Source organism: Pinus tabuliformis, chromosome 3_2 (assembly GCF_031772625.1).
Source record: "Pinus tabuliformis cultivar Carrire ecotype Pingquan chromosome 3_2, CPIR1, whole genome shotgun sequence".
In the NCBI taxonomy this organism is placed as follows: Eukaryota; Viridiplantae; Streptophyta; class Pinopsida; order Pinales; family Pinaceae; genus Pinus; species Pinus tabuliformis.
Genome location: NC_142302.1, coordinates 51,291,450 through 51,314,044, shown reverse-complemented (window position 1 = coordinate 51,314,044; position 22,595 = coordinate 51,291,450).

Here is a 22,595-nt window from a genome sequence, read left to right as displayed (position 1 = left end):
TCCTTATACTGTTGCACTGTAGCGACCAATTTCTAAATCTTTGTTGAAGTTGCCACATCCTCTAGAATGTGTAGTTCTAGTATTGAATTACACGCTTGTGTAATTATTGCTTCTAGGATTTGGATTTGCGCTGATAGCTTTTATTTTTCCTTAAGTGTCTGAGCATTTTCAATGACGATCTACTAATTTTTCATTTTGGCTTCGCTAATTACCAATAGTGGGCACTGCTCTCTGATTTGAAGCTCATCTGAGACCCCCTGATGAAGCGCGTGGAGGGTCTGAAGTGGAAATGCTACTAAATTCATACCCATGCCTTTGATCTTTCCGAGCTGGGAATTATCTTTCATTGACTCTACGTGCAATGTTCCTTCTGGAAAGGAAATGACTCTGAGGTCCAAAGTCTGTTCTGTTTCCATTATGCTCTTGCTCGCTTGCCGCAGACTCACTTGAACCCTGCTTGCTTGTCCCACGCTCGCCTGGATTCTTCTTGCTTGAATATGAAACTCACACAAATCCTTCTGGACGCTCCCCAATGTCTGCATGTAATGCTACTCAAATAGAGTCCACAACTCTATCATTCGGTTGCGGACCTTATCCCTGATCTCATCCAAGTCCCCCTCAGTGAGGATCATTGGATCTGCATGTGCCTGCTTGTCCGATTTTTTATTCTTCCTAGGTCCAGAAGTTGTCTCCTTGGTGCACTTCTGCAATTTGAAGTGGGTGATATACTCCTCAACACCACCTTCTTCCTCCTCCCCGGACCCTTCCTTGTCTGCAGTTTGTTGAGAAGCAGATGCCTCTACTTCTATTGTGGCCTCCTTTGTAGCGTACTCTTTTCCGGCAGCTGCCTAATCTAAAACTGCTTTAGTAGCAGCCAATTCATACACTGTTGCTTGGGCTACTTCTTTCTATTTTTGTGCATCTGTCATCTGCATGGAGGAGGTGTCTCTACCTTTGCTAGTACCTGCACCAAGATCTATGGGTTTTTGTCACTCTGCTGGTGATGACCCCAGAACCTCCTATACATCGGCCTTCGTAACTAGGTATGGCAACTTGTGCCATGTCTTCTTAGGATCTTGCCTTGCGAAGATGGATACATTATGAAAATCGGCCTTAAATTCCGCATAGGCCCGCAACTAATCAAACAAGGTTGGATACAACCTTGGCTTCTGACTGATCACTGTGTGGAGGTCCATCTTGACCAGTATCCAGAAGAATTTTGACCCCGTGATCCTCTCTGGATCCTTCATTGCCCATAGCAAAACGAACTTCATTGCCTCCAGTAAATCCTCATCCTGCGAAGGGAACTAACTATCCTCTAGAAGTCGCCATGTAAAGAGTACAATCAACAGCAGGAGTTAGGCACAGTGAAATGCCTTGATTTCATCCTACACTTCATGACAATTTGCTAATAATTCCTTGCAAAGGTACTACACCCCCTTTGCGTATTGTGCAGCCAATGGAATTACTGGTGTCGAAACCTCGTCCACGCGAAATTTTTGCATGTCCTTCCCGACTAAAATCTGTGTAGAAAAATGCAGCGCTTGGTCTGTAATAGAGTAGATAGAGTATCCTCGCGACTTCTTGACCAATCCAAACTCAATTTTTATTTTATCTGCAAGTTCCTTCTCCTTGCTTTTTCCTCCAAACTCCTTGGCTGGATCCGCCACTTTATAGGGAAATTTCGTAATTCTATGGATCAGCATGTCTATTATGGGGATGGGTTCTCCTAACCACAAACACCCATCGTCCACCAGCGTGAGAAATTGGCGCACATAGACAATATTGATAATCGACCTATGAAAGTGTGGCACACACATGATATGTAGCAATCCGGCCTGCTCGACCCCTTTTAACCATTTCATTTGTCCAACTTTGTGACCCAAATGTCCTCATAGTAAATCTTGGTCATGTACTTATTGGTGGCAAAATGCAGAAATTTATTGTGATCGGATAGATCCCAATCTTTCAGTTTTAACACAAGGATACGTGCTAAGAGCATGCCTTCAAACACCACTTCTTTCAGTAATGGCAACGTAGAGATCATGAACTTTCCTGAATCCAGGTCCTTGGGTACCTTCACTTTCCCTTTTTGCGGAAGGATATACACTGGGAGCCTAGTGATAGGCTCGCTCTCCTTGGCATCCAATTCTTCAACTCCATCACAGAGTTCTTCTTCGTCCAAATCTATGGGTTCATATGGTTGTTTTTCCTGATCCATTTTCCCTTTCTATCGAACCTCCACAAGGTTCTTCCTTGGTGACTGCCTCACCGGTACAGCCTTTGGTTTCTTCTTCTTCTCCTTAGCAACAGATTGTTTAGGCCTAGGTAACCTTGGTGTCATAGGCACCGATGGCATAGATTCCATTGATGCGACTTCAAGGGCTTCCGCTTGAGAGACAGCTAGCATTGGAACTTATAGGTTTGGTGGACATCTGTTCAAGGATAATCTTCTGGTTCCACTCAGACAGTCTCACAAATGTCGGGCTTGAAACCAAATCTTCCCAAGTTTTCTGATTCATAGAGTGAAAACAAGAGGGCTCATACGCGATTTTCATAAGGCAAAGTGTTCCACTGCAGACCAACATGCCAGATTTATAAGCGATTTTGAATTCAAATCTGATCGTTACCTCCATTTTCAGATCATAAATGCATCTTTGGCAAAATATTTCCAAATATTTTCGCCATAAATGTTGCCTACCCACTCCTCCTAACAGGTTTTTTTCTATACAATCATGAACATTGACTTCAATGACTACTTTTGGACCTGGTTGCACGGCATCAACCCCCATGGCACAACTTGTCCATCGTAGCTTCTTCTGTTGTAGCTTCTCCTGTTGTACCCCTTGCGTCCATCGCGCAACCTCCTTACCACATTTTCCTCTTCTTCGGGCAATGTAGTTTATAGTCCAGCTCTCCCTTACAACTGCCTAGAGTGTTAAGATTGTCCTGCTACCATGTAGTCATTGCGTAGGGGCAGGATCCCCTGTATACAACTTCAGCCGACTTCCATTCACCCTTCGAGGGACATAATTCACCATTCAGCTTCGCGGGTTGAACTACACCACCATCTGTGATTTCCTTAATAGCATACAGGCCTAACCAGTGCATTTGGAATTTTCCAAAAAACTTTGTGAACTTACTATCATAGAGCATAACCAAATCGTTCACCTTGAAAGTGTGTAGCTTAATATGCCTGTCATGCTAGGCCTTCTCACGTTCCTTTTGCACTTGTTGGTGAAATATTGCAAGAAACAGGCCTTCTTCCAACTCCATCAACTGCACGAGCCATCCTTCCAAGGTCTCGCGATCCACCATCTCTGTCAAAGCCGAAATGCGTAGGCTTGGCACAATATATTCCATGGGCATCACTGCTTTGATCCCATAGACCAACCTAAACAGAGTTTGGCTTGTCAAATTCTTGCACGTCGTCCTATAGGCCCATAGGACCGTTGGGATCCCAATCATTTCTCTTCACGTTACAAACCTTTGCCAACGCATGCTCGAGAATCTTATTGAACACTTCCATTGTACCATTGGTTTGGGGATGATAGGGTGTACTCTTTTGATGGTAAACTTGGAATTCTTCGAGCATTGTACTGATTGTTTCATTCAGGAAATGCATACCCCTATCACTTCTCAATATCTTATGGAACCCAAACCATGTTAAGACATTTTCAAACAGGAATTGTGAAGTTGTAGCAGTAGTATAGTCCTTCACTGGCTGTGCTTCTACCAATCTGGTTAAGTACTTCATCGCAGTAATGATGTACTGCATGCCTTTATTCCTTCCCGGTGGTTGTATCAGACCTATAAAGTCAATTTCCCATTTGTCGAATACTTGTAACAAAACCTGAGGGTTTAAGGGAAATTCATCTCTTCGCAAAGGATTTCCCATCCTTTGACAAGCATCGCATGCTTTACAAAATGCCTTAGAATATTTATGCATTGTCGGCCACCATAACCCTATGCATAAAATCTTTTGCGTGGTCGTTCTACCTGCATAGTGTCCTCCTGCCACTCCTTCATGTGCCTCAGTGAGGATACTAGCGCGCTCAAATTCTGGAACATATCAACACAATATTTCATCTGTTCCCATCTTATACAAATGTTCCACTATAACAGAAAAACCAACTGCGCTGACCACTAATTCCTTCTTCTGTTGAGTAGAATAGCCCTTTGGGGCTGAACCCGTGGTAAAAAACTGAATGATATCATTAAACTGGTCATCCGCAACGTGCACGACAAAGCGCTGCACATCCAACAATCTCTCTTCCAAATTGGTTGTTTATTCACTAGTCTCGATTCGGCTTAGGTGATCTGGTCCTACATTCAACTATCCAGGCTTTACTATTACTTCAAATTCATACTCCTGGAATAGCAACAACCACCTATAGATCTTCCCCCCCAACACAAGCTTGTTGACCAGGTACTTGAGAGCAGAGTTATCTGTGTACATTTTGAAATGTGCACCAAACAAATAACGTCAAAACTTTTGCAGTTCGTAGACCATCGCCAGTCTTTTGCGCTCTGTAGTGGAATAATTTTTTCAACTTTTGACAGTTTCCTACTTGCAAAGTTATTGGATGATCAATATCACCTTCACCAAGCTGGGTCAATATCGCACCCAACGCAATACATGAGGCATCTACGTGCACATGGAACTCTTTCTTCCAATCCAGAAATACTAAGATGGGCACAGTCACCATCTTGTCCTTTAACACATCAAGACTCTATTGACACTCCTCATCCCAACAAAAAGTTGCATCCTTCTTTAATAGTTTCTCCATCGCTGCGGTTATCTAGGTATAAGACTTGATAAAATTACTATAGTAGCATGTGTGGCTCAGCGTTTCCCGCAATTGCTTAACATTCTTGGGGGCTTCTAAATTCACAATCATTGTTATCTTCAGAAGGTCCACCATCAATCCTTTCTTATACACTACAAGGCCTAGCAAAATTCCAAAAGGCACAGAGAATATACATTTCTTTAAGTTCAGTGCGATGGGATATCTACGACATGTATCCAACACGAGGCACAGACTTGCAACATGGAGCTTCACTATTCTGAACACATTCTAGTCATCAAAATATATGTCCAAGAATTTATGAATAAACTCCTTAAATGTTGCAATTACTACCCTGGAGAAGATCGCAGGTGCATTCTTCAGCCTGAATGGAATTATTGTATACTGAAAGCATCCTCACTCTTTCGCAAAGGTCATCTTGCTACGATCCTTTGACATGATCTTAATTTGATGGTAACATGAGAATCCATCAGTGAATGAATAAGATTCCTGTCCTCCAACATTTTCTAAAACTTCATCTATGAATGGTGTTAGAAACAGATCATGCACACATGCATCGTTCAACTTTCTCATATCTACACATATTCTAATTTTGCTTTGTTGTTTCTTTTCTTGGACAACCATTGAGCTCACCCAATCAGATTCTTTGACTAGCTCAATAATTCCGGCCTCCGGCATTTTGTCCAGTTATTTACTCACCTTTTCTTTATACTTCGGATTGAGACGACAAGGTCTCTGCTTTATGGGCTTCACATCAAGTTTCAGAGTAATTTTCATTACACCCAAATATCCTACAATACCCTTCAGATCCGAGAAATTCGTTGGGAATAGATTCTGGAATTCGCGCAGCAGTTTAGCCACCTTATTGACTGTGTCTTCGTCCCAATAGGCTCTGCATTAGATCCAATATTTACTTGTCCGGTTTTCAGCGACTATGTTACATCAGGGTTCTCTATCTTAGGTCCTTCAACGTCGCGCTGACCTTCAGTTTTAGGAATGTTGAATTCCTTGGATCATCTTTTTCTTCTTTAGCAATCACATTGTAGCATTCCAGCACGTGGCACAACTGTGTACTCCAGTCTGGTTGTACCTGTTAGGTTCCTATACCAATAGGAGTCATAATTTTTGAATGGCTGAGATTAAACCTGTAATATGTACATACCTTTGCTTTCTGCAAATGTTTTCTACATTCAAAAAGTTACAAAATGTAAAGTGGCTATGCCCTAAAAGAAAAATCAAAGGACAAAAAGAATAAAAAGGTAAAAAAAGATGAAAAACATGAACCCCAAGAAAAAAAAAAGACCATGAAAGTGAGCAAGTCAAAATGCCACTACTATTTACTTTTTGTGCAAAATAAATGATTGTGTGTAGTTTGTAATCTTTGCCACAATCCATAGTCAAAATGTTTAAACTTGGCTATCTCATGTTTCAATTTCATGTCTATAGATAGAGAATCAAAATCTGACCAAATTGCTTAATCTTGGCAGATAAGTAGATAGGTAGAGTAAATAAAAGGAGGTCAACTATTTAATCTGAGCCCTTGGATGTAATAAGGTTAGAATTATTCAGTTTACTATTGTAAAGAGAAAGAAATTTTTTTGATAAGGGTTTGCTAGCTCAAATGCACCCTAATAAAGAGAAGTAAAAATGGTAGGGTGAGTAGATGGGTAAGTAGTAGAAAGGTTGTAGAATTTTGATGATTGATTAGACAAAAGCATGTGTATCATCTTTTTCATCATAAAAATACCAAATGTGAAAGGGCACTCAAGTATACAGATGGATATCAAAGTCAATTAATTAATTTCCCTCATTCAATTCACCTTTTACTTAACTAATTTCCCACAATAAAGTTAAAAGTACTTAAAAACCCTAAGTCAAAGAGGCTCAGAGCATTTCTCTGACTTTTAGAGGGACTAGACCCTTGGCTCAATGACTTATAGGCAATAAGTACCAAAACCCCCTCATAAACATTCATCCCCCCTTCAATTCATTCATTTTCCCTAATGATACTCTTTTCCTAAGGTTAAAATGTTTTTACCTAGGAAAAGTCTTTATTCCCCTACATAATTCATTTTCCTATCAAAAACCCACAAAAAACACTATATCCTAAGTTTTATGGAAAAGCATTAAAAACATGAAATAACATATACTTAGGGTGTTGTGCCCCTTTCCACTCATTTTACTAATTACTGATTTATTTATTAAATCTCAAATAAAAACCCCTTTTCCCCGTATATATTTAACTCCCACAATATTAATAAACCCTACCCTAGTTTAATTATATAAACTATAATATTACCCAAAAACCCTGAAAATCCACTAACTAATCGACCTACAATTAAGTTAGTCTAAAACCCAATTAAATCCCGCTGCTAATCACCCCAATACCTTAACCCCACCTTAATCCCTCATTAAACTAAAAACCACCACGCTTAAACGCCCGCCAGGCCCCCTACTACCTTTTGTGAAACTCCACTGCTCGATTGCAGCACGATCACTCCCCTCCACATCTAACGGCCCTCATTCATTTCATCCGGGCCCCGACGTCTGAACATTACCTACCCGAAAAGGGTTGTTTTCCACTGGGCCCCCAAGGCTATGTGATGCTCAATGAGTGGAATCAAGCGGCCTCCCCCCAATACCACCGAGCACCCAAAAGCTGTGCGAAGGAAACCACTTATCGCCAGCCTGCTACACGCCAAAATAGCTACTGTTCACCCCGCTACCCGACAAACGACCACTATTCACCCGTACCCGCCAATTTTGACTTTCCCGCATAAATCCAAAAGCCCCAAACCATTCATTTTTATCGTTGTTTTCAATTGAAAACCTCCATGAACGCACCTACGAACGCTGAAGCTATCAACCCACGTACAATTTCACCCTGGAGATGCCACAAAGCTCCCAGATTGCCTTCCAGCCTGCTTGAAGCTTTTTCAACCGTTCACAGTCACCTGGTTCAGACCCAATTTTCTTCAATTCCAGGTATTTAAGCCATAATTCACTGAAAACCCTGTCAATTTCAGAACCAGTCGCTAAGTTTTCTTAATTAAAATAAAAAGGAAACTCTAGTAACTCAAACCCACCTGGAATTGAACCATCATTGCCCTAAAAAAATAGAAAATCACCTTCCCCATTCTCAAATCCATAAGAACTGAGAATGGCTACCCCAATTTCCATGGATGTGAGACCAATTTCCTCTCCTCACCTGGACTTAGACCACCTCCCCCTAGCTGATAAAGATTTCCAAATCAAGGACACCTTTGTCCATGAATCCCCTCTCAAATTATATTGCCGATACAGAGACCAATACCTGAACCATGCTGATAAAATTGGTCTTTGGGAGTCCAATTTACCCAAGTACCAATTCCCTGAAGTCCATATTTTCCCAGAAATTGTCCATTACTGCCATGCAAACTATATCCCCAGCCAAAGAGCAGTGATGTCCCCTAACCAGACTGTACTTTTCACCATCACTGCTGAATCAATTAATGAAATGCTGCAACTTCAACCAGGGCAAAACCTAACCCCTATTTCAATTGGAGACCTATTAGACCGATTCCCCAAGCTTACCACTGCAAAACTTGTTGAGATGTTCCAAACCTTCATTGTAGAAGAAAAGCATATTCCAAAAGATCCTCCTCCATATGTGTATACCATATTTTCCAAATTTGGCCAGGACATTGTAGCAATGATATCCAGTATCCTAGGTTATACCACCAGTGAGTATATAGATGAAATCATCCTAGCTTTCATGTCCATCTTCACTCTAGGACAACCTCCTGCTATCATTTATGATTATGCCAAGTTTATAGCCAATAGGATGCATGACCAATTTCTTAGGATGAGTAATGAGAGAGTTTTCAAGTATTTCTCTATTTTTCATCACCTTTTTCTATACTATCAAGCAGATAAGTTCCCCTTTACTCTCCAGAAGCTTGATACAAAAGGTCACCCTAGGTCAGTGATTTTCTGGACTCCATTGATCCATAAATATGACTCCCCATATTCATATACAGACTTCATAGACCTATTTGTACATCCCATTGTGACAATGCTGCTAGGAAGCCCTCCTCCAAGAATCAGTTCAGATATAAGGAGGATCCTGCAACTCTCAAAACAACACAAAGTGGGGGATTGGTACTTGTACCAAAACCACACTGAAATTAGAATTTATGGCTGTGAGCTGGCCCCATATAAACTACCCAGATACCTCCCAATGAGGTTATTTGCTCTGGAGTACTATAGGCAGATAATCAATTCAGATGAGGTGCATTTTGTCAGAGCCAAAAAGAAGGCCCAGCTCAGGATCAAAGACCAGTTAGGCCCCTTTATTTGCAATAGTAGAGAAGTTGGAAAGGAGGTAGACCAAATTCTTCAAAGACTAAATCTGAAACAGAGCTTCATGTGGAGATATGATCCCTTGGACTTCATCTACAACAGAAGACATAAAAAAAAGATGGCTTCCTACATTCACCACCGAATCCCTGAAATAGAAAAATATGCAAATCAATTGGAATGGGTGGAGAATACTTTAGTGGACAGGGATAGCATTGAAGTTGCTGTTGAAAACACTCTAATTGATCTAGAGAAACAGCTTGATGAGGGTTCTTTCCTGCAGGTGCCAGGAGAATCACAGGCACAAGGAGAATCAGAAGTACCAGAAGAGTCAGAAGCACCAGAAGAACCAGAACAATAAGAGAAAACAGACAGACCAGAGGCCACCATGAGTAACCCCCCAGTCTTACAGACTCCTCTAAATGAGGAGAAAAGCCTCAAAAGAAACAGGGAAGGGGCCACTACCTCAGGAAGAGCAACATCACAGGCCTATGCAGAGACAAGCCAGGCTAAGAGACAAAGAATAAATCCTATTTCAGAACAAGAATATATAGAGGAGACAACTGATGTTACAAGCACTGAAAGAGAAGGGAGCAGGCATGCCACTCCCTCTGGAGGCATCCTAGAACCTTCCACATCACATACCCAGATATTGGAAAGACAACAAAGTGTGGAGGTATCCTCTTTCAGGATGCCAGCAGACAAGGACCAGGACATCAAAGAAAGATACAAAGAGATAAAGGCCAGAAATGAGAGGCTGAAAGCCCAGACCTATGCACAGTATTTGAAGATGACCCCTACCAATCAGACAAGGCTTATGTTAGCCTATGATGTAAAAGAGGGGAAAATGCAGATGACATTCATGAAGCCCACTACTCAGCAACCGAGAACAGCAATAGACTTCAAAAAGATAGACTTCGAAGTACTGGCAAAGGACATTCATCCTATTGACCAGATTGAGCTACACAAGTAGATAGGGAGATGATTTACTCCACTTTGACAAGGAAAGCCATCGCCGCCCACCAATTGCAAAACTCCTTGAATAGTATATCAGCACAATTCTAGTTAGAGAAGGCCTCTTCACAGGCCAAAGATACCAGAATCAAGTCCTTAGAGGACTTAGTCATTAAGTTGGGACACGATCCCGCCACAGAAAAATTAATAAAGAAGAAGAATGATGATATAACTGCTCTAAAGAAACAACTCAATATTCCCCAGTTGCATCACCCACAAACAATAGAAGTCCTGGAGGCACAAAAAGGACATGAAGAGCTCATGGACTTGGTCCTAAAGCTAAATGACCAACTAAAAGAGACAGAGAAGGAGTTGGAAATTTTGATTCAGTCCAAGAAAAGTGACCTGGCAACAACTTCCTCAACTGCCATTCCCATAGTGACAACAACAATACCTTCTACATTGGCAGCATCATTGGCACCAACAACTCCACCCACCACAGCACTGCCAATCACAAATGAATCTATAGCAACAGGCACACCAACAAAGAAAACAACAGAGCTAGTAAAAGCCATGGAGGAAATGTAAATCCAGGCAACAGAGCTCAAAAGGCTAAAGGAGGATGTGGCAAGCTTAGAAACTGACTGTAAGCTTGCCCAAATTCAGCAAAGAGAGGAAACACAGAAAGCCCTAAGGATGGGTGAGAAAATTAAAGTCCTAGAGAAAGATTTGACATTGCAGAAGCCACTAGGACAGACTAAAGAAATGCTCCGGGCCAATATCATTGACTCTGTCAATGATATTTGGCCATCAATTCAGGTTATATTTGAGCAAACTAAATTGTTGAAGGTAGCCACTGAGGCTATCCAAAAAGTAAGGGAAGAGTTGGGCGAGGTGCCTGAGGATACCAATCGACTCATCCAATTCCTGAACAGTAAGAACATACATGAGCTCAATGAGATTAGTATAGGATAGGACCAAATCCATCCTAGAGGTCAAAAAGGTTCTTTCCAAAAGAAACCTTATGCTCAACTTGGAAGAAAAGTGCCACAACATGCAGGTGGCCATTAACGGGTTCATGGCCAAATTTCAAATTTTGACGGACAAAGGCCTTCCCAGTCCTATGGTCATCCATGATAAACTCATGACAAAATTGGACTACACTGATAGACTCAGGAAGTTGGCCAAGGAACAAGCCAGCTCTTCAGGTATCAAAGCCTTGCCAACAGGGAAAGTACTATATGACACTTTTGAAAACTTGTTCTTTTTAGAGCATGAGGTGAAACATTTGTTTGTCACCAAGCCCAATTTTGCAAAATACACAGAGGCAGACAAAATTTACAGAAGAATGTTAAAAGTAAAGTTACCTGAGGATGAATGGTGGGAAAAATGACAGATTTACTACAAGTTTTACATCAGAAAGTTACCACAATAAATATAAAGGTAGCCAGGTGAAACAGGTAAAAGATAGATAAGCAGGGTGAAAGAGTAACAGAGTCAAAGAGTATTAGTGAAAGATTAAAGTGAAGAAGACTCCAGCATGGAAATACCACAACCATCAGCCAGATTAAAGGGCTTAAAACTCAATAGAAACAACTAGAACTACCACAATAAAAGGGACAAGATGATGTAGTTTTCCATCTGTCACTATCTTCATGCTTGAAGATATTTTGATTCCCTAGATTAAATCTCAAACTGTTATGAGATATTTTGTAAATATTTTTTGTATAAATACTTCACATTTCAAAGTATGTAGTGTGAATTCCAAGACATTTCTATAGACTTTCTCTTTCAATTCTAAGTTCTATTGTATCAATGACTGGATTGGCTTGCTGGATCAAGGAATAAAGCTTAGATATTTTACAGGATTCTTGTGTAAAGCGATATACAAATAAGTATTTTCTCATGTTTACTATTATTTCTCTTATGTGTTTCCATAATCTTGTTTGTTTGTTTCTCTAAAATCTAAATGTATGACATGGAATGATATTTTAGAAATTGCTTGAGTGCACTCTATCTTCACTGTTTACAATTTAAGTTTTCTACTAAGCTATCTTAGTTATGGAATTCTTAACTGCTCCCTTGCTTCCGTAGTTTCTCCCCTTGGTCTATAGCAAAGGATTCTTCATTGCCCTTTGTTCATGATCACCTTATTTTTCATTCTGATCCCGGTCCAAGGATTCTTAGCCACCCTTTCACCCTGGTCAGAATCATCTCATCCATTAGACCTGAAGATTTGCCTTTTGCTTTTCTAGCCTGCCCTGTGAACATTCCCTTTAATGATCTGATCCAGTTATGCTATCCATTTGTTGACTCCATAGCACAATGGCTTGAAGACCTAGCTCTATCCATTTGCTCCAAGAATTCCACCACCCAACCTTCAATCAAAAATCAAAACCTCACGAACATTAAGAACTAGCCTAAAATCTAATAAAAACAAAACTAAATCATAAAGAGAGAGCCCTCTCTGGACTTGGGTTGGCTAGAACCTAAGCCTAAAAGATTGGTTTGTGGTTACCTTGGATTATTCCTTCTTTTGATAACTTCTAGGGAAAACTTCTGAGTGATAACATAGTGGCGACCATATTGGGGACTCAAATCCTAAGTCTTAATAAACCTTTGAGAAAATTTCAAATATTTATTTTAAGCCTCTTGAAGGGTTTATTAGAAGATATTTATAAAATTTTATAAAAAGAAAGTAATTAGAAAAATTCGAAACTCTGGCTTCAAGGAGAACTCACTATACTATGGCCAATCCAGATCCAAATCCTACCCCAGCAGTGGATAATCCCAACCTGATTTCGAGAAGATCCAGAAGACAAGAAAGTTCAGTAAGTTCAATACCTTCAATCAAAGTAGATTCATGCCCTGATGAGTGGTTGTTTTTAGAAGACCTCCCCTTTGACGAGTCATTTGACCTTTCCTTATTTAGAACCAGGTCTAAAAGTGCACTTGATGACATAATTCTAGATCCATAGTTTATTGCAGATCTTGAAGTCCAAAAGGAAAACCAGTCAATTGATGAGTATATTCTAAATTCCCCTCAGTCATCCCTTACTACTGCCAAGATCCCGGAGCTTTCTGAACCAGTGTCAACTACCCTTAGTTCACCATTATTCCCTTCCACCTTTGAAGTTCATTTCTCACCCCCATTTGTACCTTCATTTCCCTACCAACCTATCATTACACATCAATCACCTATTCCTCATAGTTCTCCATCAACTACTGTATCATCTCCTGGTACCCCAACCCCACTTCTTAGCCCTGCCCAACTTAGAGCCATGGTAAATAGATATGCTCCTCTTGTGTTACCTGCCCCACTTGGTCCCATGCCACAAGATTACTAGAAGAAAATTGTCCAATTTTATGGCATAGGACCCTACACAACACAACATCATGTAAACAAAATGACAGACTACTTTGAATTGCATGAAATTGATATTGGAGATGTTCATATGAGACTTTTTGCTCAGACTATAGCTGGTGATGTAAGAACATGGTTTAGAGCTTTTCCTGCTAACAACATAGATACTTTAGAAAGATTTTATCAACATTTTTTAAATAGATGGGAAAAGAAAAAGAACCCTCTGCAAATCCTTTCAAAATATGAAAACATCAGGAGAGGACCAAATGAAAAAGTCCAGGATTAATGTACCAGATTTAACAATATATACAATGCAATACCAGTCAATATTAGACCCCCACCTGGTTTAGCTCTGATAAAGTTTCCTGATGGATTTGATACTAATATGGCCTTTCAACTCAGAGAGAGAAATCCTACAGCTTTAGAAGATATGCAGAGTGTAGCAGTTACTGTTACACAAAAATATCGTCACCATGATTATTTGCAGTCAGTATGGGTCTATCATCACTTGTACTGCCCTCCTAAGCAAGTCTCAGACCTCAGCTCTTCAAATCAAGCTTTGCAAATGAGAGAAAGACATTAAAAATCAATGTAACTCTGGTTCCGTACTTTCTCTCACTGTCCCCTGCGGTCCCGCACCTTCTGTGTGCAAAAATTGTGGACCTGCCCGCTCTGTCCCTAACGGTGTAGGTGCAAACCCCTGTGAAAGTCAAAAGGTGCAAGTTTTATCTTAAAAAACTCACTTTGGGTTAATTCTAGAGGATTCTAGAAGGAATTTTGACGTGGATTGTTCGCTCTGAGGTGGTTCATGCATCCCAAAAGAGAAGGAGCTAATCCCTTGATGAGAGGAGCTATCCCTTTGAAGGAGGACCTAGTAACCTCCCTCCATTGCATTATAAATACAGGCATTGGGTTGGTTGCTGAAGAGGTTAGAAGCTGAACATTTTTTAGGGTAAATGCTGGTGAAATCAAGACTTCCTAGTTGAGCTTAAGAGGAGAGATCACATACCTTTTTGGCTTCATTGGGGAGTGAGTGAAACTTGTCAAAGTAGAGGAGACTTCTTGCTGGACCCTGGGAGGAGCTTGTACAGCGTCAAGGAAAAGGTTGTAACGTTCTTCTTCTTTTGAATTAATACAATCAAACTCATTTTTCTCAACAAGTATCTCATGTTATTTGTTTCATGGACTCCTTGACTTTCATGTTAAATATGTTTTATGAAATTGGCTTTTCAGGTGCTATTTAATTTGTTTGCCTTGTTTGTGTTTGCAGATTCGCGACAAAGGCGCTCATTTAGATCGAAGGAGCGAGGGCATCCACAAGCTTGCGTTGGACCTAAGGTAGGCCCTAAAAACACTTGTTTGCTATTGTTAATCAAAGCATATTTAGAGAAAGATAGTGTCTGGTTGGTTTGCTTGTCATTAGGTCTTCTTTACATTCTAGGAAGGTCTATCTTGTCCGCAAGATCGACTTATTTCGTGTGACAAAATGGCGACTCCACTGGGGACTTGATTGTTTTCCTTGTTTTTACTTTGACCTGAGAAACTGTGTTTTTGTTTCTGTTTTTGGCTTGTTGTGTGTAAAATTGGGTAGAGTTTGTAGATCCAGAGTTATTTTTTGTTTTTCATAGCTTTGGGAGAGGACCGCACCCTAGCCGTTTGACACAGTGCGTACCTACCCGCAGCTTGGATTTTAGCACAGAGCAGGACGGCACCTGTGTCAACTGTGGGCCTGCGGACCCTGTCAAAATTTTGAAAAACCCTAAGATTTCCTCTGTTAGTCAGCTTAGTGTTTGTTTAGAAATTGTTATCCACTACCCAGACCTGCGTATAACTTGTCAGAAGCTTTCCTTAGATTGATTTCGTTAGTGTTAGGGTTTTAAGTGAAATTCCTAGGAGTTTTGCTTGTTGGGTTTGTTTTTCATTTTGGTTGTGTAGTGGCTCTGAGCTTAGAAGCTGTAGGGACTTCAGATCACCTTAGTGTCTACCAGCCTTCTTATGAGTCTGACCATTTATGAAATCTCCCCTTGTTTGAAGAATCCGCTTTGAGTTTTCTCTTTACAAAACTTCGAAAAGCTTATATTTAAAAGTTTGGATTTTCATTTTCAAAAAGAAAACAAAATTGGTTGTTCTTGACTTATTTTTGATTCTGCATAAATTGGTCCTTAGCTTACATCTAGTTAAGTAAAACATCCTTAAAAAAGACTTTTAGTAGGCTTTCACTTCAAATAGGTTTTTATAATTTGTAGATCTCAAAGTTAGTCATTTTCATAGTTTTGAGTGTTTTATTAAATAGAAAATATAAAAATCTCTTTTGGAAAAAGTTTTGTTTTGTAGTGATTGAGTGCTTTGGAACGAAAAAGGGAAATTTTTGTGAAATAACTAGTTGTCTCGTTTTGAGTGCATTGGAAAAGGACACAAACTCTTCTTTTAATTTGTTGAATTGAGAAAGATTTGTGTTTACAAAGTATTTGCATTCTCAAACTCTTTCTTAGTTTAGAAGTTCATCGAAGAGAAAAATATTGTTTAAATCATCTTAGGTGCATTTTTAGTGATTTTGAGTCGAGTCTTCATACCACAAGTTTCATCTCCGCACCTTTGGACTTGAACAAAAACCACTAAAAATAACGCTTAAAGTAAAATTCACCTAGTAACATTTTTATTTCTAGGGCTCTGATACACCAACTTAGCTTAGGCTAGTGTCTTGGAGTAGGAGAGTAATTAACTCTCCAAGACAGTAAAAACAAACAAGTAGCTGTATCTTGTGGTAGGGAAGAAATCCAATTGTTGCATTTATGCTCTGGGAAAGCTCCTCTTAAAGGAGAAGCACGAGATCTTGTCCGAACCAGTGTGGGAATCAATCCTTCCTCATTGGGAACGACGCCAGATATTCACGTATTAAAAACAGTAAACCTCGGATTAACCATTGTCGAGGAGCCTGGGGTCACTTGTTGGTAAACCTTGGATTATGTCAAGGAGCCTTCAAGGGGATTGAGCTTGCTACTCTGCCCTTGCGTGCATATCGGATCGTAGACTGTTCCCCCAGGTATATTTGTCTCAGTTGGTAACCTTAGTGGCCATATTCTTTAGGACTCTTCCTGAGGTGACAGTGGTGGGAAGATCCCACTGTACCTGGAGCAGACGTCGGCTAGACTCACTTGGATTTTCTGGGGGGTTCACTTCACTCGAGATGGATAAGTGGAGGAGCTTGTGCCAGTCTATTCATTAAGTAGGTTGTCGGGGTAACTGTTCCAACCGCCATTTCTGTATTGAACTCTGCAACGTTGGATTTCATCACCAACTAGTGTTTTCAGTACGGAAAGTTACTGTTTATGTGTGTTTGATCTCCTAGATTCTTTAGGCGTGTGATTCAAATTTGTTTGGTTCTTTAGAGACTTTAGGTGCTTTTCATTGAGATTTTACTTTGTTTGCATGTGAAGTAGTTAAAAGTTTTCAACTGTGGCTGAATTACCAAGACAGTCCCGTAGACTTCAGGGCCAGTCTCCTGAGTTTGTAAACGTGGCTGAGTTACTGAGGAAGTCCCGTAGACTTCAGGGCCAACCTCCTGAGGAAGTACCGAGCCAGCTTGAAGGCTTGAAAGTCCTCGTAACTCCTAGAGACAGTAGAGTAGGGTCACCTGAGGAAGGAGAATCTTCTTTGATAGTACATCCTGATTTTCAACCGTTAGTAGCAGATTATAATCCACAGTCAGTGTCTGTTTCCGAAATTGCTGGTAGCTTTTCATCTACTAGTGATATAGGTGAGGAACCTGAAATATCCGAGCCTGAAAGTGAATTTGTTGCTACTCCAACATCGGGGTTTGTTTCTCCAACTTCTAGTGGTCCTGGTTCACCTAGGGTAGAAAGAGTAATCACCCAAGATTTTCCTTATGGACTTATTGCTATTGAAGAACTTGCTCCGGAAGAAGAAGTAGGCATCCCTATCCCTGAAAATCAACCTGTTATTGAACTAAGGGAGCGTGAATCAATTTTTTACAGTCCACCTAGGAGTAGTTCTTGGTATCTTTCTTTGACTAATTTCTTAGAAAACTCAGGGTTAAGTTTTTCACCACCTCGTGCTCCTTATCACCCAACACCTAGAGGTTTTTATACTCCCGTAAATATGTCAAGACAGTCATCCATGTTTACTGAATCGCCCGAATCCTTTTTCTACGGCGGTCCTTCTGTTCCCTCTGGGTATCAGTCACTTTCTGGTACTTTTTCGGGAGCATCTCCTCAACCCATTGAGCAAGGGTTACTAACTGGAAACAATGGTACTATGCCGTTGAGCGTAGAAGACATTCTCATGATGTCAGGTTCTATTCCCAATCCTCAACCTCAAGGTGACCAGTTACCGCCTGGGGGGCAGCCTCAATTAACACCTGGGGGGCAACCTCAAGGACAGTACATACCTATGGGATAGTACGTTCCTCAAGGTCAACCCCAGACTCAATATGTACCCCAAGGTCAACCCCAGTATCAATTTATACCTCAAGGTCAACCCCAGTATCAGTATGTGCCTCAAGGGTATCAACCCCAAGGTCAATACTCGAACCAAGGTTTCCAACCACCCTCCGGTCAAACGTATGTTCAAGGAACAGGAAATGTACCTTTCAATTATCAATCCTACCCTCAATCCGGTTATGGTCCTCAGTATTCTCAACCAGTTATGGGTCAGTACCCTAGAATGAATATATTGTGGGATCCATCACAAGCTCAACAGGTATTGCAGCCAAGTGTACAGTTGTCATCTCAAACTGGACAACCCTTAGTTTCTGGTTCACCCCAGCAACCAGTCTAGTCTAACATTCAAACTTCTGTGCCTTCGGTAGTTTCTCAGCCTGGGCCTAGCACACCTCGTACTCCGCCTCAAACGACTGCTACAACTGCCGCAACATCTGTTCAATCTACCCCACCTACTTCTGGAGTATCGACAGCTCCGGTTTCTACTGTTCCTATATCTACTCCTCAGACATCTTTACCACCGTCTGGATCTACGATTCAAACTTCGGTTCAGATGCCTGTAGGACAACCTGGTTTAAGTACGGTTGTCACAAGTCAACCACAATTCACTTATCAACCATACCAGGGACAGTACCAATTCGGTCCTGCTGTGCAGCAGCCAGTCTATCAGTATCAACCGTACCCTGGGTACACTTATCAACAACCTCAACAACCCCAGTACGGTTCGGTTAATCCTGGTTTTCCGGGAGGATACAATATCCTGAACGCGATTCCTATTCCTAGTTATCCTGGATATCCTCCTCCTGGGGCTGGTCTCATGACCCAGAGTTTTAGGGATCCTAATCGGCAGTTACCGTTTATCGCAACTTTGGACTTACCTGACTTGTCGTGCCTAACGAACGATCCCATTAATTATCTTCCGTTTTGGCCGCCAATGCCGACTAAGTTGCCCAGTGACATTCCCAAGTTCGAAGGTAAATCAGGAGAGGACCCGTCCAACCATGTGATGACTTACCACCTCTGGTGTGCGTCTAACTCCATTACAGATGATTCAATCCATCTTAGACTTTTCCAGCGCACTCTAATTGGTCTATTAACCAAGTGGTACATTGAGTTACTGCGAGGCACTTTTTATAATTTTAGTCAGTTAGCTACCTCGTTTTTAACTCATTTTCAGTTGCCAGTCCGATATGACAATGGCATGGAATTTTTAACTTCGCTAAAACAATCGACATCCACTTACATTTCAGATCATATTCGTGAGTGGAGACGTCGACGGCATTTAGTGAAGGTATTTATTCCGGATCAGATCTTGGCCGAGTGGTTTGTAAAATCTTTGTTGCCAAAGATCACTGAAGATGTTGCTAAAGCCGGAGTTGTTACTAAGGAGCAAGTAATTGCTCAAGCACAGTACCTTGACTTGGTCTATACTCAGTCGGGTACGTTACACGAAAAAATCCCCGATCTTCCCAAGCAAAATCAAATCACTGCAGCTCCTTCGGGATCTCATGCCGCCGATGGTATGATTGGCACGGTTAACACTAAAAGTAAGAAGAAGTCTTCCAAGAATTCTTCGCCTATCATAACCTTGCCTGATTCCCCAACAGGAGATTCTTTTGCAGAGATCTCCACCGATATTCACGTTGTAGAGTCATCTACAGCTAAATCAAAATCCGGTGGGAAGAAGAAAGGAAAGAAGAAGAATAAAACGGACAAAAGTTCAAAGGAGAAACCTGAAAAGGCGAAATCCAATGATGAAAAGCGCAAACCTCGTTATCCTTGTCTCATTTGTGACGATGAACATTTTACAAGACACTGCCCTCATCGTGCAGAGGTTGCGAAGATTGTCAAGGGTTCCCAAACTCCTGCTGTTTTGAAGGATCTTTTTCCGGCTCAAGACAGTAAGATGATAGGTTCATCCTCGAATGCCAATGAAGAACCCATACTGATGATGTCCCATGTTCGGATTGCGACTCAATCGCAAGATTATGGTAGTAAAAGTCATGTTGATGGTAAAGAAGCAGAGTCTTCTCATTCTAATCCATCAACCTCAGCTCCTGGTTCCGATCCACTACAGATCGAGAAACCTAATCCAGACTTGGTAATCAAACTGCCTGCCAAGGGTATACTTCGAAAGTTAGCTTTCAATCCACATGCGAGAGCGGCTCAGAATTATAACATTGTTGAGGATTTAGCTGTTTCACCCTCAGCAATGTCGGCTTTGGAAGTGCTGCAATCATGTCCATCACAACGTAAATTACTTTTGTCGGCTATAGGAGCTGTTGACGTTCAGGACCCGAACCTAATAATTTTCGATCTAGAAAATAGTACACCGCGTTTGCCTCATCAAATGGCTTTCCAGATACCAGTGATAGTAAAAAACAGGCCTATTCATCGGACTGTAATTGATGAGGGAGCCTCAACGTGTATTATGTCGATACAGTGTTGGAGATCGCTTGGTTCTCCTTCGCTAAATCAATCCCTGACGATTCTAAAGGCCTTTGATGGCTGTGGGTTTCATCCTTTTGGCATTCTACAGGATTTGCCTATAGGGGTTGAAGGAAAAACTGTTAGTCTAGATGTGTAGGTGGTTGATGCCCCTCTAGATTACAACCTTCTCTTGGGTTGAAGTTGGTCTTACGCTATGACAGCGGTCATTTCATCGGTTTTTCGAGTAATAAAGTTTCCACATAATGGAAAGATCGTAACAATAGACCAGCTGGCTTACTTTTCATCCGACCCAGCCTCTTCAGAGAGTATTCAACATGTTGGTAAAACAACTATCCCATATAAGGATGTTGGAGTAGGACTAGTTAAAGATGCCGGTTTACTGGGAACTTTTCCTTTTCCTCCAATCAACGCATCATCTTCATTTGCAACCATTCATATGATTACATCAGACACCTTTATTTATGATGATCCTTGGATTGTCCCTTCTGAATCTGAGATAGACTCATTTGGTAATGCCATGCCTTTGAGTCCATATGAAATTGCCTATGAAGTCGTGTAGTCGTTTGCCGACCCACGTTCAACCGAAAATGACTTAATGAATGTGGTCCATGAGGAATCACTTTTCACATCAACCTCGGATTTAACTACGTTTTCTGAACTTGTTCACTCTGATGAGAAAATTCGTGAAATCCTATGTGTAGATGATTTACCATGGGAAGATCTCCATCACAGATCTTCGTTTTTACCCGAGGATGATCGTTTTGAAAATGATTTCTCATCAATTTTTACAACTGAATATGTCAAGGAACCTCAGAGTCCAATGAAACATCCCGATTCAGAGTTAAATTTGGGAAACATCTCTTGAACTATTCCTATTGACATTTCGGTTAAGCCCGGAATTGTTGAGAACATTCATATAGGTGCCTCGTGTACAGATGACGAAATTCAACTATATAAGGCCCTATTTCAAGAATTCCGTGACGTGTTTGCCTGGTCCTATGAGGAAATGCCTGGAATTGATCCCGCGATTGTTGTTCATGAGATCAAGACTTACCCGGACTCTAAACCCGTCTGGCAACGTTTGCGTCAGATTCACCCACGAAAAGCTGCTGCAATTAAAGCAGAAGTTGAAAAATTATTGAAAGCAGGTTTCATTTATCCGATCCCATTAACGGATTGGGTATCGAATATTGTTACGGTTAACAAAAAGCTGGGAACAATAAGAATATGCATATGCATTGACTATAGGGATATTAATCGAGCCTGTCCAAAGGACAATTACCCAACTCCCTATATCGATCAAATCATTGATGATTGTGCCGGCAGCGAAATATTCTCCTTCATGGACGGTTTTTCTGGATACAATCAAATCAATATTCTACCTGCCGATCAACCAAAAACGGCTTTCATTTGTTCATGGGGGACATTTGCTTATTGCAAGTTACCTTTTGGGCTTAAGAATGCCGGAGCAACTTTTCAAAGGGCGATGTCTTATGCATTTCATGACATCAAGCACATTGTGCAACCCTATCTCGATGACTTGCCTGCTCATTCATTACATCGAGCTGATCACCTCGTCCATTTACGAGCAATCTTTATGAGGTGTAGGCATTATCGTATTCGGTTGAACCCATACAAATGTGTCTTCTGTATAGAAACGGGTCGATTGCTGGGGTTTGTAGTTTCGAAAGCCGGCATTCGCGTTGATCCCTCGAAGGTCGAAGCTATCATCAAATTGCCTCCTCCTTCGAGTCTTCGCCAACTCCAAAGTTTGCAAGGGAAAGCAAACTTTTTACGACGATTCATTCCTAACTATGCCGAGGTCACAAAGGGTTTTACCCGGTTGTTGAAGCAAAATGCTCCATTCTATTGGGATGAGATAGCTCAGAAATCTTTTGATGCACTCAAACACGCGTTGACCCATGCACCGTTGTTGCATCCTCCCAACTACAACCAGGATTACTTCTTGTATCTCGCCGCCTCTCATTCCACCATTGGAATGGTTTTAGTTCAGGAAGATGAATTCGGAACTGAACATGTGATATATTACCTTAGTCGAACTTTAAATCCAACTGAGCTAAAATACTCACATGTGGAGAAATTGGCATTGGCAGCTGTTCAAGCTGTCCAACGTTTTCGTCACTACATTCTACTACGTAAAACTACGGTAATTTCGGATTGCAACCCTATGATCTACATTTTGACCAAGAAATTGCTAGG